The 13,661-nt window shown below is 52.9% G+C and overlaps 1 protein-coding gene across 7 annotated transcripts in view; it reads left to right on the forward strand.

Moving 5' to 3' along the window:
* The window catches only part of SIPA1L3 (signal induced proliferation associated 1 like 3), a 260,408-nt gene that overhangs the window by 127,917 nt on the left and 118,830 nt on the right, over window positions 1-13,661 (forward strand). The window lies entirely within an intron of this gene.

A 13,661-nucleotide genomic window follows, 5' to 3' on the forward strand; every position in this document is an offset into this window, starting at 1 on the left:
GCATCAAGGAAAAAAGGGAAATCTTCACTGTCCCTCCCGGTACCCACAAGTCTGATGTCCTCCCTCAGAGGTAGTGACGGCTGGGGGTCTCGGGGGTCTCCCGCCAGACCTCTTTGCACGTGTGAACATTCCCACTTATGCGTACACACACTGGTTGTTTGCTAGATAGAGAAGAAAGAAGCCTAAGGCAGCCTGTTTCCCACTGTCCCCAGCAGGTGTGTATCCTGGAGATTTCCATTCAGAGCATACATCAGTGTATCACACTTTTTTGATTCACTTTTTAAGATTTGCATAGAGTAACAGTCACTCTTCGCTGTGCCGTTCTTTGCATTTAGGCAAATGGGTGCATTGTCAGGATACGGAATGGCCCCGTCACCCCCGTGGGGATGTGCTGTTGCTCTACAGGCTGGAAATACAGTGTGGGTATTTACACGCCATGAAAATGTGACATATGGTAAATACTCACCTGTAATGCAAAGATTTTGCATGTGGTACAATCATACTTTCTGGAGTTTTTGCTGGTGAACGTCCTCTTCCGTTTCTGGGGCGTAGACTGAGAGGGGCCCCAGGGCGCGTGGCGTTCCGGCTCCTGAAGGAGGACGCCGACCTTTGTGGGCAGCATGTAACCAGGGTGCTTGGGACGGGGGCCGTCGTCTGACCCTCGAAGCAGCAAGAGACCCTAACAGTGTGGAGAGTGGGACAACAGAAGCTTCTGGCTCCCGGACGCTGGATGCAGCTGGCGATGTTGGCCACTTACAGGAACCAGCCCGTCGAGCTCTGGGAGCTGAATGAATCTAGACGGTCACCTCCATCGGGTCTCTTCGCCTTCTTCCCTCCCGGCCTGAGGCTCTGCCCGGCTACCTGGAGCTTGGTGGTGGCACAGTCCCTAGGGGCCAGATTTCCATCAAAGTAAGCTTTTTAGCACAATTCTTTATTAACTTTTTTATGTTGAAGGAATTTTAGACTTATAAAAAAGTTGCGGAAATAGTCGAGAGAGAGACAGATCTGCCTGTCCCCAAGCATCGCCTAATGTTACCGTCTCATACGACTGTGAAACCGGGATGTTAGCACTCCCCCAGTACTGTGAACGAGCTTACAGACTTTTGTCGGCTTTCACTAGTTTTTCCCCGATGTCCTTTTCTATTCCCCGATCCTGTCCAGGACCTGATACCACATTTAGTGGTCCTGTCTCCTTAGTCTCCCCGACTCTGTAACGGTTCCTCGGTCCTTCCTTGTCTTTTGTGACTGTGACACTTTGGAAGGAGACTGCTCTGTTATTGTGTAGAATGTCCCACTTTGGGTTTTCTAATGTTTTCTCCTGACTGTATTGAGGCTGTGCCTTGTTTGGCAGAACCCTACAGAGGTGAGGGGGCCCCCCTCAGTGCCTCATACCAGGGGGTCCGGGATGTCCGTGTGTCTGTCACTGGTGATGTTAACCTGGATCGCTTGGTCAGGGTGCTGTCTGCTGGGTGCTTCTCCGCTGTAGAGTGACTCTGTTTCCCTCTGTGATGGATAGATCTCTCGGTGGAGGTTCTTTGAGACCGTGCTTGTTTCCCCTTAAACTTCTGCCCGCTGATTTTGGTGTGTTTTGGTGGGTGAATCCTGCCTGCCACAGTGATGACTGTGGTTTTTCCCTAATGGTGGTTTCTGTATGTCCCTCATTCCTTGTACATTTATTAACTGTCCACATAATTAATTCTGTAAGGATCACCTGTTCCTTCTCTCTCATTTATTTCAGTTTGTTCAGTTGTTAACGTATATCTGTATGGCCTCATAGATAATCGTTTTAATCTAGCACATTCCTTTTTAGTGGGGTAAAAGGTCTCAAATTCTGAGTGAATTCCTAGTTTGCCTCTCAAACCACAGGAGAACGGAGATTTTCCCTGCAGTGGTACCAAGCGCGGCTTAGAGAGCTGGAAAGGGGGAAACAGGGCTTCATTTTGTTCTTGCATTTCTTTCTTTCCTTCACTCAACAAATGTACGTTTGAGCGCCTACTGTTAGGCGCCGGGGATTCATGGATGAACAACGCAGAGAAATCCTTTCCCTGTGGGGACTGACGTCCTACGGGCGGATGGAAGCAGGCGGACGAGCGCGTGAACGTGGGAGAGGCTGTGGGGTACGGGCTGCAGATGCGTGAGGCGGGCGGGGGACTGATGGGAGAAACAGGGGGCCTTTCTCCACAAGGTGGTCTGGGAAGGCCTCTCCGAGGGGCCCTCGACCGAGGGGACAAGGCAGGTGCCCGACCCAGTTCTCCCACCGGCCAGTGGGAGATCCGAGAGAATTCTCTCACTTCTGGACAGGGTTTCAGGAACCGTGGCTGACGGGAAACGTGTCCCCTCTCTGCCCAAGTATTGCCAGATCTTCTGATATTTTTTCCCCAGTTGAAGGCAAAAATGAGGAATTCTTGCTAGTCCATTGAACCCAAATTACGTCACATCAGACAATTTTTAGTGGGAGGTGGATGAGTATATTTTGTTTGTTTTCATTGTATTTACTTATTGTTACCTTTGTAGCAAGAGATACCAATTTTTATTTTGATGGTGATGTAGATTTCTCTTCAGATATGTGTACGTGTGTATATCTGGGTTTAAAAGTGAGTTGACTTAAAGAAAACATGAATAAACAATTGTGCAGATGGGACACAGCTGCAGCTGGAAAGGAAGGGTGAGCACAGTGACTGAGGCCGATGACCATGGACGACATGTGCCCTGAGCTGTTGTGTGATGGTGGGTGCGTTAGCCAGGACTGCTTTCGGCTGCATGAGCCGACAGCCAGCTCACAGCAGCTTAAACAAACGAGAACTGATTTCTCTCCCGTAGCAGCAAACCTGGAAGTACTGGGCCGCTGATGTTGGGTTGGAGGCTGAGTGACGCCTGGCCTGGAGCCTCCTGGGTGTGCCTGGTCTTCCCTCACGGATGCAGGGTCGCTGCTGCAGACCGAGGAGGGGAGGGTCAGCTCCAGCAACACTGGGTTTCAGTTCTGGACCACTTAAACACTCCCAGCATCCCCCAGAAGATTCCACTCATGTCTCATTGGCCAGAAGTGTGTCACGTGGCCTCCTCCAGCTCCAGGAGGGTGGGAAATTTCATTTAGCTTTTCAGCCTCCTCTGAAGAGGAAGCCAGAGAAAAAGGGAGTTACGAGCGTTAGTCGGGTTAGCCAGCTGACAGCGTCTGACTCCACAGGGGAAGAAAAACAATAATAATTAACTTGAACGGGTGCTGACCCTGGGCCAGGCCTGCTGTGAGCACTCTGTGTGCATGATCTCACTCCATCCTGACCCCCGCCCCAGGCAGTCACTGCTGTGATCTCCCAGTGGTAATGACTTGGAAACTGAGGCACAGAGTGTTGAAGCCACTTGCCAAGGAGAGGAGCCAGGCTGGGGACATTTGCATCCTCTCTCCAGAACCCTCACTCTTGGCCGCTACCCTCACAAGAGGTCCGGGGTTCCCTGCTGCTAGCCCTGTGCCCTCGGTTTAAATCCTGCCACAGGGAGGCACAGGGCAGCATGTTTTGCTGTGGGGAAGTTTCAATCATTCGGAAGTCTCCTTGTGAATCACATCCGCCCAGTGTCGCTGCCTCTCACTGGGTCTGGTCCAGTCCTGGGGAGCGGCTCCAGCCACGTGTCTTCTTTGTGGCTTGCAGATGGCTGAGAAGACTTCTGGCCTTCCCTTTCCAAACAAATTGTACCTGTGCTTTTAATTATTGTTTCCAGAATGAGGCTTCCAGCCTTGTTTCCTTTCTTGGGGTTCTGCTGGTCCGTTCGACACACATGTAATCTGTGTGTCCTCGGTGCCCGTTCCTCTGGCATAGTGGTGTGGGTGGGACAGTCTCACAGCTGGGGGACTGCCCGCTCCTCATCCCACAAAGGAGCCAGGCCCTCAGACAGTCTCACCCAGCATGGTCAGGGCTGGATGGGGGAAGTCCAGGTGACAGTGGGAGCCAGAGGAGGTGTCCAGCCCAGCCTGGGGGTCAGGGAGGGCTCTGGAAGCAGCTCTGGGCCTGGGAGGAGGAATGGAGGTTCACCACGGAGCAGTTTCCCCTTCTCCTCCACCCCCTTCTTGGTGGACTCCTCGCCGCAGCTCTCCCTTCTCAGTGTCCGCTCCCTTCCTCTGGAAAGTGAAGGACTTGCACTTGGCTTTCCATCCAGCCACTTTGAGTGGGCATGTCCGCTTCCCTGGTCCTGAGCTGGGCCCTGGCTGACGGGAGACCCTCCTGGAGAGAGAGTTTGGGGACAGCTCTGCAGGTGAACAGCCCAGAGTGATGGGTTCTCATAGGGGGAGGCCTCAGGGCTGTGGGGACTCCGCAGAGACGCTAACCCGGCCTCGGGGTTTCAGGGCGAGCTGCTTGAAGGAGAGAAAACCAAAGATTGGTTGACACAGTGGCCAAGTGCACAGGCTCCAGAGTCTAGCCAAGCTGGCTTCTAGTTCTCTCTTAGCCACTGACGAGCCCCGAGTGGGGAGCCCAGCCCTGGGAGCCGCTGTTTGCTCCCAAGGTTGTTTTGAGAATTAAAAGGTGATTATGAATCTCAAGTACTTAGGATGGTGCCTGGCAGAGTGGTCACGTCATGGAGGAGATGATGATGGCGGTGGTGGCGGTGATGGTGATGGCAACGGCTTACATCCGTTAGTCCTTGCTGCATGTCGCAGCGTAGGCGGCTTAGTCACCGGCCTGTGAGATCATCAGCGTTCGCTGCTGCTGTTATGATTATTTATTCACCAGATATGGGTGTGTACCTGTGCCCAGCCCCGGGCTAGTGTGTTGCCTGGATGTAGCCGGACCACGCTCTGGACACAGGGCTTGAACGGCTGAGACCTGGGCTGATCTTTCCTGGGAGAGGACAGGCATTGCCTTGGTGTGAGTTGGAAGCTCACAGCTGTCGGCCTCCAGTCCCCTTTCCGTCCCATCCCCTTCAGCCCTGGCCTCCAGTGTGGGGGCTGCCCTTGACCTCCGTGGCCAGAACGCATGGATGCTCTGCTCAGCCCATCAGCCGAGGCCCAGATTAGACCTGACAGTGTGATTTATTCTCTGGGATGGAGCCGGGAGGGCAGCGCCCTAGTGGGTGATTCCGAGGGAAGGCTGTCAGCCCGAATTAGCCGAGCCCTTCATGCAGCCGTGCTGCTGCAGCTCCCCCCAGCTAATAGGGTTTTCTAGGGTGTCACTGGCTTCTGAGCAGCCTCCTCCTGTCCCCGGGGGCTGAGACTTGGCTGTGATCCCTAAGGAGCTGTGTTTGATGAGGACCCTCCGAGGCAGGCCCCGTCTGGAGGGGCCAGGGGGCTCTGGGTCCTTTCATCTCCCACGTTGGGAATTGAAAGTGGCGACTCTCCGGGAGTAGCTGTTCCGTCCCCCTCTCTCGTCCTGTCGCTGAGGTTCAGTATTGGTAACTAGAGGCCACTGCCTTGCTCCTCACCCCCGGGTCTGTGATCACAGTGATCTCTGCCCCCAGCTGCCGTCATGCATTCACAGGACTGCCGGTGACAGGCAAGATTCTGCGGCGGTGACGAGTTAACCCTGAAGTCCCAGAGGTGGGGACAAAACTAGTGTCAGTCTCCTACTCCAGACACAAGGCTGGTCGGGTGGGGACCTTACCTGTGTCTCACGGACCCAGGCTGACGGGGGCTCCCCTGTCTTGAAGCCTCATGACTGGAACACACAGCATCCAGGGTCACCACGGCAGGACAGCACGTGGATGCCACGGCCCAGGGTGACTCAGATCACTTCCACTCACACCTGGACCTAGGTGCATACACCTGCCCGACTGCAAGGGGCCAGAGATGTCGAGGGCACAGGTTGTTCCGTGAGCAGGAAACACCCCGGCCGCAGTAGGCAAGTGTGGTGTTTATTAAACACCTACTGTGTGCCAGGCCTCCTGAGAGTTCTGGACACACCAACGGGCGCTCAGAGTTCAGTGGAGGAAACAGAATCTAAGTAAGTGGTTACTGGTAAGTGATTGCCCTGCACTAGGTGCCCTGATGGAGGAGCCTGGAGAGCATGTCCGAGGGGGCTGCACGTTCGGGAGGCCAGGAGATGTCTGTTGTAAGGACTGATGTTTGAGAGGAGGCCTGATGGGGGAGTCGATCGTAATGGAACCAGGAGGAGTGTTCCTGGTGGAGGGAACAGCATCTGCAGAGTTCGTCTTACTTTTTTTTTTTTTTTTTTTTTTTGCTGAGGAAGATTTGCCCCGAGCTAACATCTGTTGCCAATCTTCCTCTTTTTGTATGTGAGCTGCCAGCACAGCATGGCCACTGACAGATGAATGGTGTAGGTCCGTGCCCAGGAACCGAACCCCGGGCACCAAAGCAGAGCATGCCAAACTTAACCACTGGGCCATCAGGGCTGGCTCTGAGTCCTCCTCTTTAGCAGGCAGTGTTTCAGGTACGAGGGAACAGCTGTGAACAAGACACACAAATACCCTGCTCTCGTGGAGCTGGTGTTCTGGAAGAGGAGACAGGCGATAGACCAGAAAAGCAAATAAATAAGACAATTTTACCTGGTGAAACAACTTACGACCAAAAAATAGGACAATTTAATGGAGAGCATGTAGTTTAGATACTTTTGGGTGCAAATCACAGAAATCCCCATTTGCGCTGGCTTGAGCTGTGAGGAAATGTGTGGGCTCCCACACTCCAAGTCCCAGGGTTCTCAGGGCTGCCTCCCGGGCTGGGGATATGGCAGCTCAACAGGGGCCTCAGGGACCTGGGGGTGTCTGTCCTCGCTCTGCCATCGCTGCTATTGCCTTCCCCTTAAGATTTCTCTGAGAGGGCCCGGCCCGGTGGCGCAGCAGTTAAGTTCGCACGTTCCGCTTCTCGGTGGCCCGGAGATCGCCGGTTCAGATCCCGGGTGCGGACATGGCACCGCTTAGCAAAAGCCATGCTGTGGTAGGCATCCCACGTATAAAGTAGAGGAAGATGGGCACGGATCTTAGCTCAGGGCCAGTCTTCCCCAGCAAAAAGAGGAGGATTGGCAGCAGATGTTAGCTCAGGGCTAATCTTTCTCAAAAAAAAAAAAAAAAAGATTTCTCTGAGAGATCGTGCAGGTTTCTGAGAGAAACCTGCTTTGACAGTGGAACCTTTTTATTTCCTAAAAGACACTTAGTAACGTGTTCTGCAGAAATGTTTGAAGAATTTTGCTTTAATGATGATTCTGATCTTGACTGCACAATCGAGTCACCTGAGAGCTTTAAGAACCCCCGGCCTGGGCCCCACCCCACCCCGGTCAATTAGAATAAGTGAGCGTAGGACCCACGTGGATGGTTTTTCTAAAGCTCACCAGATGTTTCCAGGGTGCAGCCGGGGATGAGGACTGTTGCTCTCTGTGTCCTGGGATGAGCTTAACCTTGTGAAGCTGTATTGCTCATTTGCATGTCTGATTATCAAAGTAATGCCTGTTGTTGAAAAAAAGAAACCCAAGGGCCCAGAATCAGCCAAGAGAATCACTTTTTCAAGCTGATGTGTTCCTTCCGGTTTTTTAAAAAAATACTTGTACTAAAAAAAAATACCAGGTTTTATCCCAAAACAAGGTGATTCCCCATCTTTCCAAAGAGAAGATTAAAAAAAGTTTTGGGGCCCCCTTGAAATCTTTGGGGATACAGATGACATAACCAGCCGCCTATTTATGTTTTTTAATTTATTTGTGACTCATTTAGAATCATGGTACCAAAAGTCATGGGCATCGTCATCATCCTTAGAGTCACTTTCTGGGTTATCTGCACACGCTTCCAGATTATGTCGTCTCCACATCTGTCTGAAGTGTCTGTGATGCGGCCCTTCCTGAATCTGTTTGTTATGTTGTTATGGGAAACTGCATCCAAATAGTCACGTCATTAGACAGTTTTTTAAAAATTCCCCTTTTAGTTGTATATTGGTGACCTCTAAAGTGTAGCCACTAACTTACTGTGTTACATTAAAAAAAAACTGATTTTTTTGTTTTAAGGACAGTTACTGAAAATGGGTAAATGAATAAATGTGAACATGTGAAAGTGGTTACATAAGCTCTTGTTTTTGAGTCAATCAGACGAATCCTTCCAATGGGAATAATAAATGAGAGTTTCGGAAAATTAAATTTATCGCACCCAGTGGCACTTGGTTCGTGACGGTTTTCAAGATTACCTTACAACTGTTTGACTGCCTTTTTTTCAGTTTCCAAATTTCTAGTTTAAGTGTCTTTCTATAAATAGTGAGACGTTTACATCAAGCATTCGGTTTAAATTAGGTGGATGTTGTTGACAATCGTTTGTCTCTGTCTTGCTTTTTAACGTTTCAAAGGCCTGTTTAAGTGACTTATGACACTTGGAATTGAGGTCAACCCTCCGGAATGGTGACACGCAGTTTAAGTCCCTAGATGCTAATGTGTCTTTCCCAGACGCCACTTTGTTCAAAGTAAAATAATATGAAAACTCGGAAAGACAGCTGTTATTTCTGAGGATGATTTTGGGGGGAAATCTTGCTTATATTTGGATAGATCTTGTATTCAAAATAAATTAATTAGGTTAAACACACCATTAGCTCAGTGGTATTTGACCTTCCTGCCATGAGTGATAACTAGTTGGAGAGCCTGAGTTCTCTGGCTTTCCCAGCTTAATCTCATTCATTCATTCATTCATTCATTTGGCACTGATTAATTTCCTGTCAGCTATCCTAAGAGCTGGTATAGAGGACAGTTGTAGAAATGGCCTGTGCTGGCGTGCCAGCTCTCACCCTTCTACTTGTGCAAGTGTGGCCAAGGCACTTAACCTTCCTGTGCCTCAGTTTCCCCATCTGCCAACTAGTCGTAGTAATACTGCCTACCTCATAAAGTGGTCGTGGGGGTTCAGGGCTTTAATACCGATCCACAGTCCCAGATGGACAGTGATCCAAACTGACGGATCATCACTGCTGCAGGATACCGATGTGGCGGGTGCTCCCCCAGACCCTGGGGGGGGCGGGCGGGCAAGCTCTCTGTTGCCTTTCTAAAACCCACATTGTCCAGAACTCCAAAACACGTCTGGCCTAAGAGGTTTGGAAAACTATCTTGTGCAGCTGTATATATAAAGCAGCTCGCATAGTGCCCAGCACGTAATAAATGCGGTGTAGATGCTAACCATTTATCATTATTACTGTTACTATTATTATTTCAAGGGCGTACCTCACCTTCCTTAATCATCGTCCTGCAAATGCAGATGCTAACCACAGTGAGATGCCACCCCACGCCCACCTCAGCGGCTGAAATAAAAGACGAGGGGGGGAGGAGGGCAGGGAATTGCACGTGAGGCCTCGTGGGCACCAAGGCTCTTTCCTAAGTGTGTAGACGGAGGGCTCTGAGCAGGGGAGGGATGTGACCTGGCTCACGGTAGCAGAGGCCCTCCAGCTGTGCGTGGGAGCAGGGGTGGGCGCCTGGAAGTCGAGGGGGAGCTCCTGCCGTGTCCAGGGTCCAGGCAGGAGGCAGTGAGGTCGGGGGAGAAGTAGGTGGACCCTAATCATGTTTTGAAGGTGGAGCCGACAGTAGGTGTGAACGGACCGGATGTGGGGGTGAGAGAGAGGAGTGGAGGACGGCACCAGGGTTTTGGCCTGAACTCCAGGCGAATGTGAAGGTGTTGACTCAAGGACCCCAGAGTGGAGGTTTGCAAGGAGGAGGCGCAGGTGGTGTGGAGGATCAGGAATAGGGCCGTGGGTCAGTTCACTGTAAGATGACGTTTTAGGCACTGCGTGAGCTGCCTCCAAGACAGTTGGCTCTTCAGGTCTGAGCTGAGAGAGAGGTCAAGGCTGGAGAAGGAGGTGCAGAGTCCTCGGCAAGGAGATGGTGTTTGAAGCCAGGGCAGATGAGGTCCCCAGGGAGGGGTGCTGATGGAGAAGAGAAGAGCTGTCCAGAGCCACTCGAGGAATGAGCAGGGGAGGCTGCAAGGGGTGCCGGAGGAGGAGGAGAGTGTGGGGCCCCTGAGGCCAGGTGGGCAAGGAGGGAGGTGAGGGCCCAGAGATGACGGCTGGGTCAGGCGAGGGGAGGGACGCATGGCCAATGGGATCGGGCTCGAGAGAGACAGGGTTTTTTTTTTTTAAGAGTGGTTTTAGGTTTACAGGAAATTAATCATCGGGTACAGGGAGTTCCCACAAACTCCCCCTCTCCCCAGCACACACTTTCCCCCATTATTTACATCTCCTGTTAGTGTGGTCCATATGTCACAGCTGATGAGCCAAACTGATACATTGTTATTAACTGAAGTCTGTAGTTTACAGTAGGGTTCAAGCGCTGTTTTACATGCTGTGGGTTTTGACAAATGTCTGACATGTGTCCACCATTACAGTATCACACAAAATAGCTTCCCGGCCCAGAAGCTCCCCTGGGCTCCACCTATTTGTTCCTCCCTCCCTGCCTCCCCCTGACAACCTCTCCTCTTTCTACTGAAGAGGGATGGGGCCTTTGGGTTCATCTCCCTGACAAGCAGACGTGAGCTGTGTGAAAGTGATGTGTCTCTGGTGCTCAGGCTGTGCCTGACACATAGTAGCTGTGCAGTAAAGATTTGGGACCGGCGCAGTGACACGTGGTTAAGTCCGTGCGCTCTGCTTTAGTGGCCCAGTGACACGTGGTTAAGTCCGTGCGCTCTGCTTCAGTGGCCCAGTGACACGTGGTTAAGTCCGTGCGCTCTGCTTCAGTGGCCCAGTGACGTGGTTAAGTTCGTGCGCTCTGCTTCAGTGGCCCAGTGACGTGGTTAAGTTCGTGCGCTCTGCTTCAGTGGCCCAGCGTTCATGGGTTTTGCATCCCAGGTGCACACCTACACGCTGCTCGTCAAGCCCTGCTGTGGAGGCGTCCCACATACGAAATAGAGGAAGATGGGCACAGATGCCAGCTCAGCGACAATCTTCCTCAGCCCCCCCACAACGTATTAAGTTAATGTCACCCTGGATTGGGGAGGGGTTAGACTGGAAGGGGCCCTTGGAATCGCAGGCTGTCCCTCTAAAGTGTGGCAAAAATGTGTCATATGGACCTCGGTTTCTCCCGTCAGGTTAGGGGAAGAAGAAATCAGAAATATAACCCAGACATCTGGATGACCCCCAAGCTGACCATTCTCTGAGTGCCTGTGGGCAGGACTCACGTGGCTTCCCCATCTGTGAAATGGATAATAACAGTGCTGACCTCATGGAGCTGTTGGGAGGAGTCGGTGAGATAAGTCTGCGAAAGCCCGTAGGTGTTTAATAAATGTGGGCTGTTGTTCACAATAATAATATTATTACCATTATTCTGACTTCATGACACTCCCAATCTCATGGGGGAGATAAATATCAGATAATCGCTCAAATAGCCACGTAATTTAACTGGTAATTAAACTCTAAAGAAAAAGCCCAGAGCACCTTGAGAGAGGATGCCCGGCTGGGGGCGGGGGTCTCACTCGAGGCTGGAGTAGGGTGGGCAGGGTGTGAGAAGGCGTTCCTGAAGAAGTGCCCCGCAAGCCTAGACTGGAAGGGTGGATAGGAGCCTGCGCAGGGGTGGGCTGGGGGTGAGCAAACGGCCTGGTGGAGGGACAGAGGCCGCTGCCCTGAGCGGGGTGAGGGGGCTGACGGGCAGCAGGCTGGCCACTCTGGTCTGGCGAGCCATCGCTCGAGATGGGGACTGTCTTCCCAGGGCCCTGGGCACCACGGCAGGGTTTTCAGGACAATAGTGATGTTCTTTGGTTTGGCTTGCACTTTCAAGGCTTGGCATCCTGACTCCCTCGCTCCCCCAGGACAGGACCATTTGTCCCAGGGTCAGGGTCAGAGACTCCAGCCCATCCCACCGTGTGGCCCCGTGAAGTGCTGTGCTGTCATCTGGCTGCTCAGCCTGCAGGGTTGAGAGGAGGAGCTTTCTATGAGGAGAAGGTGCCCTGGTTCCAGACTCATCCATCCTTAGGAAAGAGGCAGCTTGCCCCTCTGCCCCAGGCCACCGGGAGGCTGCAAAGCAGGTCACAGCAGTGTCGTCTCTTCCTGATACAGGAGGCTCAGGGCGTCGCTGACTCACCGTCACTTCCTCCCTGAGAAGGACCCCAGCCCACGCCCCGCAAAGATGGCCTCGTTTCCTCCGGCCTGGAGCTGCCCACAGCCCCCACCCCTTCTCCGCTTCCCTGTTTTGCAAGATGCCATCCCATGTGCTACTCTCGCTTCCCTCTTCTAGGCCAGGCCCTGGAGAGAGGCGGCCGGATGAGGAGGGGAGTTTCCAGGTCACCTTGGTCTCTGCAGCACCGCACAGGAAGTGCCTGTTTGGTGGGAGGCCGGTGCCCAGCCCCTCCGAGAGGGCCCAGCTGAGTCCGCCAGCCCCACTCTGGCCTGGGAATGGTGTCAGCCTCCTGTGCGCCACGTGGGTCTGAGCATCTCCTCTGATCCTGTGCCCTGGCAGCTCTGCCGGAGTCACCTCTGCCAGTGGCTGGGTGAGTGGGGGGCCTTGCCGTGCCCACGGCTGTCCACTCCCAGAGCAAGGTGGGCTCTGACCCCGCGGGGAGGGGCCCTCCCGTCGGTGCACTCGGGTGCATCGTGTCTCGGAAAAGCCACTTTCAACTGTGGCTTCTTAACAGTGCCGCCCAGGTGGCTGATGGGCTCTTAGAGCCACTCTTAGCTAGATGGCTCCCCCGTCCAGGCCTGGTCCTTGCAACTCACTTAACCCTCCCAACAACCCTCTGCGGTAGGTACTATCCAGTTTCACAGACGAGGAAACTGAGGCACAGATAAATCAGGTCACTTGCCTGAGCCACACAGCTAGGAAGTGGTGGAGCGAGGATTCAAACCCACACTGCCGGCTTCACAATCACTGCGCACGCCTCCTGCCCACCCGCTCCTCCCACACGCGAGCACACACTTCTTATCATATCACCGTGTTTGTTTTCTCCTCAACACTTACCATGATCAGTTTGTTGACTTGTGTGTTGCTGTGTACGCCCTTCAGTATGAAAGCTCCTATTTGGTAATGCGAATTATGAGTCTTTTGTTGCTGTAAACCCAGCGTCTAGAACAGTGCTTGGCACACAGGCTGGGCATTCATAAATACCTGTTGGATGAATGAACACAAGTTGCCAGTGACAAGATGTGGAGAAGCTGGTCTTAGACGTTGCTGGTGGGAATGTCAAGTGGTACAGCCACTCTGGAAAACCCATGGGCAGTTTCTTAAAACGAAATGACCAACTGTCATACGACCTAGCCGCTGCGCCCTCGCGTGTTGATCCAACTGTCATACGACCTAGCCGCTGCGCCCTCGCGTGTTGACCCAACTGTCATACGACCTAGCCGCTGCGCCCTCGCGTGTTGATCCAACTGTCATACGACCTAGCCGCTGCGCCCTCGCGTGTTGATCCAACTGTCATACGACCTAGCCGCTGCGCCCTCGCGTGTTGATCCAACTGTCATACGACCTAGCCGCTGCGCCCTCGCGTGTTGATCCAACTGTCATACGACCTAGCCGCTGCGCCCTCGCGTGTTGATCCAACTGTCATACGACCTAGCCGCTGCGCCCTCGCGTGTTGATCCAACTGTCATACGACCTAGCCGCTGCGCCCTCGCGTGTTGATCCAGAGGAATCAAACTTCTGTCTGCACAGACACCTGCACACACTTGTTCACAGCAGCTGTGTTCACAAGAGCCCCAAACTGGAAACGGCCTGGACAGCCTTTAGCAGGTGAACGGTTAAAACGAACCCTGGTACGTCCAGACCGCGGAATACTGCTCAGCA

Source organism: Equus asinus, chromosome 26 (assembly GCF_041296235.1).
Source record: "Equus asinus isolate D_3611 breed Donkey chromosome 26, EquAss-T2T_v2, whole genome shotgun sequence".
Taxonomy (NCBI): Eukaryota; Metazoa; Chordata; class Mammalia; order Perissodactyla; family Equidae; genus Equus; species Equus asinus.